We start from the raw sequence: 9,789 nt of genomic DNA on the forward strand, positions 1-9,789 counted from the left end.
ATATACGTTTTCTGCGCAAAAAGCTGAGATCGCTATGTACGCAAGTTCTGTTCGTTCGGAACGTCTTAGTTACGTGTCAGTAAGTGAGTTTAGTCGAAAATTCTTGCACGACATTAAGGAAATTGAAAATATACGTTTTTCTGCGCACAAAGCTGAGATCTCTATGTACGCAAGTTTTGTTCGTTCGAAACGTCTTAGTTACGTGTCAGTAAGTGAGATTTGTCTAAAATTCTTGTGCAACATCAAGGAAATTGAGAAGAACCGCTTCACAGCATACATTGTTAAAATCGCTATGTACGCAAGTTTTGTTCGTTCGGAACGTCTTAGTTACGTGTCAGTAAGTGAGTTTAGTCGAAAATTCTTGTACGACATTATGGAAATTGAGGATATACGTTTTTCTGCGCACAAAGCTGAGATCGCTATGTACGCAAGTTTTGTTCGTTCGGAACGTCTTAGTTACGTGTCAGTAAGTGAGTTTAGTCGAAAATTCTTGCACGACATTAAGGAAATTGAGGATATACGTTTTTCTGCGCACAAAGCTGAGATCGCTATGTACGCAAGTTTTGTTCGTTCGAAACGTCTTAGTTACGTGTCAGTAAGTGAGATTTGTCTAAAATTCTTGTGCAACATCCAGGAAATTGAGAAGAACCGTTTCACGGCATACATTGTTAAAATCGCTATGTACGCAAGTTTTGTTCGTTCGGAACGTCTCAGTTACGTGTCAGTAAGTGAGATTTGTCTAAAATTCTTGTGCAACATCAAGGAAATTGAGAAGAAACGCTTCACGGCATACATTGTTAAAATCGCTATGTACGCAAGTTTTGTTCGTTCGGAACGTCTCAGTTACATGTCAGTAAGTGAGATTTGTCTAAAATCCTTGTGCAACATCAAGGAAATTGAGAAGAACCGCTTCACGTCATACATTGTTAAAATCACTATGTACGCAAGTTTTGTTCGTTCGGAACGTCTCAGTTACGTGTCAGTAAGTGAGTTTAGTCGAAAATTCTTGCACGACATTAAGGAAATTGAGGATATACGTTTTTCTGCGCACAAAGCTGAGATCGCTATGTACGCAAGTTTTGTTCGTTCGGAACTTCTTAGTTACATGTCAGTAAGTGAGATTTGTCTAAAATTCTTGTGCAACATCAAGGAAATTGAGAAGAAACGCTTCACGGCATACATTGTTAAAATCGCTATGTACTCAAGTTTTGTTCGTTCGGAACGTCTCAGTTACGTGTCAGTAAGTGAGTTTAGTCGAAAATTCTTGCACGACATTAAGGAAATTGAGGATATACGTTTTTCTGCGCACAAAGCTGAGATCGCTATGTACGCAAGTTTTGTTCGTTCGGAACGTCTTAGTTACGTGTCAGTAAGTGAGTTTAGTCGAAAATTCTTGCACGACATTAAGGAAATTGAGAAGAACCGCTTCACGGCATACATTGTTAAAATCGCTATGTACGCAAGTTTTGTTCGTTCGGAACGTCTTAGTTACGTGTCAGTAAGTGAGATTTGTCTAAAATTCTTGTGCAACATCAAGGAAATTGAGAAGAACCGCTTCACAGCATACATTGTTAAAATCGCTATGTACGCAAGTTTTGTTCGTTCGGAACGTCTTAGTTACGTGTCAGTAATTGAGTTTAGTTGAAAATTCTTGAACGACATTAAGGAAATTGAGGATATACGTTTTTCTGCGCACAAAGCTGAGATCGCTATGTACGCAAGTTTTGTTCGTTCGGAACGTCTTAGTTACATGTCAGTAAGTGAGATTTGTATAAATTTCTTGTGCAACATAAAGGAAATTGAGATGAACCGCTTCACGGCATACATTGTTAAAATCGCTATGTACGCAAGTTTTGTTCGTTCGGAACGTCTTAGTTACGTGTCAGTAAGTGAGATTTGTCTAAAATTCTTGTGCAACATCAAGGAAATTGAGAAGAACCGCTTCACAGCATACATTGTTAAAATCGCTATGTACGCAAGTTTTGTTCGTTCGGAACGTCTTAGTTACGTGTCAGTAAGTGAGTTTAGTTGAAAATTCTTGCACGACATTAAGGAAATAGAGGATATACGTTTTTCTGCGCACAAAGCTGAGATCGCTATGTACGCTAGTTTTGTTCGTTCGGAACTTCTTAGTTACATGTCAGTAAGTGAGATTTGTCTAAAATTCTTGTGCAACATCAAGGAAATTGAGAAGAACCGCTTCACGGCATACATTGTTAAAATCGCTATGTACGCAAGTTTTGGTCGTTCGGAACGTCTTAGTTACGTGTCAGTAAGTGAGTTTAGTCGAAAATTCTTACACGACATTAAGTACATTGAGGATATACGTTTTCTGCGCAAAAAGCTGAGATCGCTATGTACGCAAGTTCTGTTCGTTCGGAACGTCTTAGTTACGTGTCAGTAAGTGAGATTTGTATAAATTTCTTGTGCAACATAAAGGAAATTGAGATGAACCGCTTCACGGCATACATTGTTAAAATCGCTATGTACGCAAGTTTTGTTCGTTCGACACGTCTTAGTTACGTGTCAGTAAGTGAGTTTAGTCGAAAATTCTTGTACGACATTAAGGAAATTGAGGATATACGTTTTTCTGCGCACAAAGTTGAGATCGCTATGTACGCAAGTTTTGTTCGTTCGGAACGTCTTAGTTACGTGTCAGTAAGTGAGTTTAGTCAAAAATTCTTGCACGACATTAAGGAAATTGAGGATATACGTTTTTCTGCGCACAAAGCTGAGATCGCTATGTACGCAAGTTTTGTTCGTTCGAAACGTCTTAGTTACGTGTCAGTAAGTGAGATTTGTCTAAAATTCTTGTGCAACATCAAGGAAATTGAGAAGAACCGTTTCACGGCATACATTGTTAAAATCGCTATGTACGCAAGTTTTGTTCGTTCGGAACGTCTTAGTTACGTGTCAGTAAGTGAGATTTGTCTAAAATTCTTGTGCAACATCAAGGAAATTGAGAAGAAACGCTTCACGGCATACATTGTTAAAATCGCTATGTACGCAAGTTTTGTTCGTTCGGAACGTCTCAGTTACATGTCAGTAAGTGAGATTTGTCTAAAATCCTTGTGCAACATCAAGGAAATTGAGAAGAACCGCTTCACGTCATACATTGTTAAAATCACTATGTACGCAAGTTTTGTTCGTTCGGAACGTCTCAGTTACGTGTCAGTAAGTGAGTTTAGTTGAAAATTCTTGCACGACATTAAGGAAATTAAGGATATACGTTTTTCTGCGCACAAAGCTGAGATCGCTATGTACGCAAGTTTTGTTCGTTCGAAACGTCTTAGTTACGTGTCAGTAATTGAGATTTGTCTAAATTTCTTGTGCAACCTAAAGTAAATTGAGATGAACCGCTTCACGGCATACATTGTTAAAATCGCTATGTACGCAAGTTTTGTTCGTTCGAAACGTCTTAGTTACGTGTCAGTAAGTGAGTTTAGTCGAAAATTCTTGTACGACATTAAGGAAATTGAGGATATACGATTTTCTGCGCACAAAGCTGAGATCGCTATGTACGCAAGTTTTGTTCGTTCGAAACGTCTTAGTTACGTGTCAGTAAGTGAGATTTGTCTAAAATTCTTGTGCAACATCAAGGAAATTGAGAAGAACCGCTTCACGGCATACATTGTTAAAATCGCTATGTACGCAAGTTTTGGTCGTTCGGAACGTCTTAGTTACGTGTCAGTAAGTGAGTTTAGTCGAAAATTCTTACACGACATTAAGTACATTGAGGATATACGTTTTCTGCGCAAAAAGCTGAGATCGCTATGTACGCAAGTTCTGTTCGTTCGGAACGTCTTAGTTACGTGTCAGTAAGTGAGTTTAGTCGAAAATTCTTGCACGACATTAAGGAAATTGAAAATATACGTTTTTCTGCGCACAAAGCTGAGATCTCTATGTACGCAAGTTTTGTTCGTTCGAAACGTCTTAGTTACGTGTCAGTAAGTGAGATATGTCTAAAATTCTTGTGCAACATCAAGGAAATTGAGAAGAACCGCTTCACAGCATACATTGTTAAAATCGCTATGTACGCAAGTTTTGTTCGTTCGGAACGTCTTAGTTACGTGTCAGTAAGTGAGTTTAGTTGAAAATTCTTGCACGACATTAAGGAAATTAAGGATATACGTTTTTCTGCGCACAAAGCTGAGATCGCTATGTACGCAAGTTTTGTTTGTTCGAAACGTCTTAGTTACGTGTCAGTAATTGAGATTTGTCTAAATATCTTGTGCAACCTAAAGGAAATTGAGATGAACCGCTTCACGGCATACATTGTTAAAATCGCTATGTACGCAAGTTTTGTTCGTTCGGAACGTCTCAGTTACGTGTCAGTAAGTGAGTTTAGTCGAAAATTCTTGTACGACATTAAGGAAATTGAGGATATACGTTTCTCTGCGCACAAAGCTGAGATCGCTATGTACGCAAGTTTTGTTCGTTCGGAACGTCTTAGTTACGTGTCAGTAAGTGAGATTTGTCTAAAATTCTTGTGCAACATCAAGGAAATTGAGAAGAACCGCTTCACAGCATACATTGTTAAAATCGCTATGTACGCAAGTTTTGTTCGTTCGGAACGTCTTAGTTACGTGTCAGTAAGTGAGTTTAGTTGAAAATTCTTGCACGACATTAAGGAAATTAAGGATATACGTTTTTCTGCGCACAAAGCTGAGATCGCTATGTACGCAAGTTTTGTTTGTTCGAAACGTCTTAGTTACGTGTCAGTAATTGAGATTTGTCTAAATATCTTGTGCAACCTAAAGGAAATTGAGATGAACCGCTTCACGGCATACATTGTTAAAATCGCTATGTACGCAAGTTTTGTTCGTTCGGAACGTCTCAGTTACGTGTCAGTAAGTGAGTTTAGTCGAAAATTCTTGTACGACATTAAGGAAATTGAGGATATACGTTTTTCTGCGCACAAAGCTGAGATCGCTATGTACGCAAGTTTTGTTCGTTCGGAACGTCTTAGTTACGTGTCAGTAAGTGAGATTTGTCTAAAATTCTTGTGCAACATCAAGGAAATTGAGAAGAACCGCTTCACAGCATACATTGTTAAAATCGCTATGTACGCAAGTTTTGTTCGTTCGGAACGTCTTAGTTACGTGTCAGTAAGTGAGTTTAGTTGAAAATTCTTGCACGACATTAAGGAAATAGAGGATATACGTTTTTCTGCGCACAAAGCTGAGATCGCTATGTACGCTAGTTTTGTTCGTTCGGAACTTCTTAGTTACATGTCAGTAAGTGAGATTTGTCTAAAATTCTTGTGCAACATCAAGGAAATTGAGAAGAACCGCTTCACGGCATACATTGTTAAAATCGCTATGTACGCAAGTTTTGTTCGTTCGACACGTCTTAGTTACGTGTCAGTAAGTGAGTTTAGTCGAAAATTCTTGTACGACATTAAGGAAATTGAGGATATACGTTTTTCTGCGCACAAAGCTGAGATCGCTATGTACGCAAGTTTTGTTCGTTCGGAACGTCTTAGTTACGTGTCAGTAAGTGAGTTTAGTCGAAAATTCTTGCACGACATTAAGGAAATTGAGGATATACGTTTTTCTGCGCACAAAGCTGAGATCGCTATGTACGCAAGTTTTGTTCGTTCGACACGTCTTAGTTACGTGTCAGTAAGTGAGTTTAGTCGAAAATTCTTGTGCAACATCAAGGAAATTGAGAAGAAACGCTTCACGGCATACATTGTTAAAATCGCTATGTACGCAAGTTTTGTTCGTTCGGAACGTCTTAGTTACGTGTCAGTAAGTGAGTTTAGTCGAAAATTCTTGCACGACATTAAGGAAATTGAGAAGAACCGCTTCACGTCATACATTGTTAAAATCGCTATGTACGCAAGTTTTGTTCGTTCGAAACGTCTTAGTTACGTGTCAGTAAGTGAGATTTGTCTAAAATTCTTGTGCAACATCAAGGAAATTGAGAAGAACCGCTTCACAGCATACATTGTTAAAATCGCTATGTACGCAAGTTTTGTTCGTTCGGAACGTCTTAGTTACGTGTCAGTAAGTGAGTTTAGTCGAAAATTCTTGCACGACATTAAGGAAATTGAGGATATACGTTTTTCTGCGCACAAAGCTGAGATCGCTATGTACGCAAGTTTTGTTCATTCGAAACGTCATAGCTACGTGTCAGTAAGTGAGATTTGTCTAAAATTCTTGTGCAACATCAAGGAAATTGAGAAGGAACGCTTCACGGCATACATTGTTAAAATCGCTACGTACGCAAGTTTTGTTCGTTCGGAACGTCTCAGTTACGTGTCAGTAAGTGAGTTTAGTCGAAAATTCTTGCACGACATTAAGGAAATTGAGGATATACGTTTTTCTGCGCACAAAGCTGAGATCGCTATGTACGCAAGTTTTGTTCGTTCGGAACGTCTTAGTTACGTGTCAGTAAGTGAGTTTAGTCGAAAATTCTTGCACGACATTAAGGAAATTGAGAAGAACCGCTTCACGGCATACATTGTTAAAATCGCTATGTACGCAAGTTTTGTTCGTTCAGAACGTCTCAGTTACGTGTCAGTAAGTGAGTTTAGTCGAAAATTCTTGCACGACATTAAGGAAATTGAGAAGAACCGCTTCACGGCATACATTGTTAAAATCGCTATGTACGCAAGTTTTGTTCGTTCGAAACGTCTTAGTTACGTGTCAGTAAGTGAGATTTGTCTAAAATTCTTGTGCAACATCAAGGAAATTGAGAAGAACCGCTTCACAGCATACATTGTTAAAATCGCTATGTACGCAAGTTTTGTTCGTTCGGAACGTCTTAGTTACGTGTCAGTAAGTGAGTTTAGTCGAAAATTCTTGCACGACATTAAGGAAATTGAGGATATACGTTTTTCTGCGCACAAAGCAGAGATCGCTATGTACGCAAGTTTTGTTCATTCGAAACGTCATAGTTACGTGTCAGTAAGTGAGATTTGTCTAAAATTCTTGTGCAACATCAAGGAAATTGAGATGGAACGCTTCACGGCATACATTGTTAAAATCGCTATGTACGCAAGTTTTGTTCGTTCGGAACGTCTCAGTTACGTGTCAGTAAGTGAGTTTAGTCGAAAATTCTTGCACGACATTAAGGAAATTGAGGATATACGTTTTTCTGCGCACAAAGCTGAGATCGCTATGTACGCAAGTTTTGTTCGTTCGGAACGTCTTAGTTACGTGTCAGTAAGTGAGTTTAGTCGAAAATTCTTGCACGACATTAAGGAAATTGAGAAGAACCGCTTCACGGCATACATTGTTAAAATCGCTATGTACGCAAGTTTTGTTCGTTCGAAACGTCTTTGTTACGTGTCAGTAAGTGAGATTTGTCTAAAATTCTTTTGCAACATCAAGGAAATTGAGAAGAACCGCTTCACAGCATACATTGTTAAAATCGCTATGTACGCAAGTTTTGTTCGTTCGGAACGTCTTAGTTACGTGTCAATAAGTGAGTTTAGTCGAAAATTCTTGCACGACATTAAGGAAATTGAGGATATACGTTTTTCTGCGCACAAAGCTGAGATCGCTATGTACGCAAGTTTTGTTCATTCGAAACGTCATAGTTACGTGTCAGTAAGTGAGATTTGTCTAAAATTTTTGTGCAACATCATGGAAATTGAGAAGGAACGCTTCACGGCATACATTGTTAAAATCGCTATGTACGCAAGTTTTGTTCGTTCGGAACGTCTCAGTTACGTGTCAGTAAGTGAGTTTAGTCGAAAATTCTTGCACGACATTAAGGAAATTGAGAATATACGTTTTTCTGCGCACAAAGCTGAGATCGCTATGTACGCAAGTTTTGTTCGTTCGGAACGTCTTAGTTACGTGTCAGTAAGTGAGTTTAGTCGAAAATTCTTGCACGACATTAAGGAAATTGAGAAGAACCGCTTCACGGCATACATTGTTAAAATCGCTATGTACGCAAGTTTTGTTCGTTCGGAACGTCTTAGTTACGTGTCAGTAAGTGAGTTTAGTCGAAAATTCTTGCACGACATTAAGGAAATTGAGGATATACGTTTTTCTGCGCACAAAGCTGAGATCGCTATGTACGCAAGTTTTGTTCGTTCGACACGTCTTAGTTACGTGTCAGTAAGTGAGATTTGTCTAAAATTCTTGTGCAACATCAAGGAAATTGAGAAGAACCGCTTCACAGCATACATTGTTAAAATCGCTATGTACGCAAGTTTTGTTCGTTCGGAACGTCTTAGTTACGTGTCAGTAAGTGAGTTTAGTCGAAAATTCTTGCACGACATTAAGGAAATTGAGGATATACGTTTTTCTGCGCACAAAGCAGAGATCGCTATGTACGCAAGTTTTGTTCATTCGAAACGTCATAGTTACGTGTCAGTAAGTGAGATTTGTCTAAAATTCTTGTGCAACATCAAGGAAATTGAGAAGGAACGCTTCACGGCATACATTGTTAAAATCGCTATGTACGCAAGTTTTGTTCGTTCGGAACGTCTCAGTTACGTGTCAGTAAGTGAGTTTAGTCGAAAATTCTTGCACGACATTAAGGAAATTGAGGATATACGTTTTTCTGCGCACAAAGCTGAGATCGCTATGTACGCAAGTTTTGTTCGTTCGGAACGTCTTAGTTACGTGTCAGTAAGTGAGTTTAGTCGAAAATTCTTGCACGACATTAAGGAAATTGAGAAGAACCGCTTCACGGCATACATTGTTAAAATCGCTATGTACGCAAGTTTTGTTCGTTCGAAACGTCTTTGTTACGTGTCAGTAAGTGAGATTTGTCTAAAATTCTTTTGCAACATCAAGGAAATTGAGAAGAACCGCTTCACAGCATACATTGTTAAAATCGCTATGTACGCAAGTTTTGTTCGTTCGGAACGTCTTAGTTACGTGTCAATAAGTGAGTTTAGTCGAAAATTCTTGCACGACATTAAGGAAATTGAGGATATACGTTTTTCTGCGCACAAAGCTGAGATCGCTATGTACGCAAGTTTTGTTCATTCGAAACGTCATAGTTACGTGTCAGTAAGTGAGATTTGTCTAAAATTTTTGTGCAACATCATGGAAATTGAGAAGGAACGCTTCACGGCATACATTGTTAAAATCGCTATGTACGCAAGTTTTGTTCGTTCGGAACGTCTCAGTTACGTGTCAGTAAGTGAGTTTAGTCGAAAATTCTTGCACGACATTAAGGAAATTGAGAATATACGTTTTTCTGCGCACAAAGCTGAGATCGCTATGTACGCAAGTTTTGTTCGTTCGGAACGTCTTAGTTACGTGTCAGTAAGTGAGTTTAGTCGAAAATTCTAGCACGACATTAAGGAAATTGAGAAGAACCGCTTCACGGCATACATTGTTAAAATCGCTATGTACGCAAGTTTTGTTCGTTCGGAACGTCTTAGTTACGTGTCAGTAAGTGAGTTTAGTCGAAAATTCTTGCACGACATTAAGGAAATTGAGGATATACGTTTTTCTGCGCACAAAGCTGAGATCGCTATGTACGCAAGTTTTGTTCGTTCGACACGTCTTAGTTACGTGTCAGTAAGTGAGTTTAGTCGAAAATTCTTGTGCAACATCAAGGAAATTGAGAAGAAACGCTTCACGGCATACATTGTTAAAATCGCTATGTACGCAAGTTTTGTTCGTTCGGAACGTCTTAGTTACGTGTCAGTAAGTGAGTTTAGTCGAAAATTCTTGCACGACATTAAGGAAATTGAGAAGAACCGCTTCACGTCATACATTGTTAAAATCGCTATGTACGCAAGTTTTGTTCGTTCGACACGTCTTAGTTACGTGTCAGTAAGTGAGTTTAGTCGAAAATTCTTGTGCAACATCA

This window comes from Polyergus mexicanus, unplaced genomic scaffold, assembly GCF_030449975.1.
Source record: "Polyergus mexicanus isolate NDT 795.1 unplaced genomic scaffold, iyPolMexi1.0 SCAF_43, whole genome shotgun sequence".
Classification (NCBI taxonomy): Eukaryota; Metazoa; Arthropoda; class Insecta; order Hymenoptera; family Formicidae; genus Polyergus; species Polyergus mexicanus.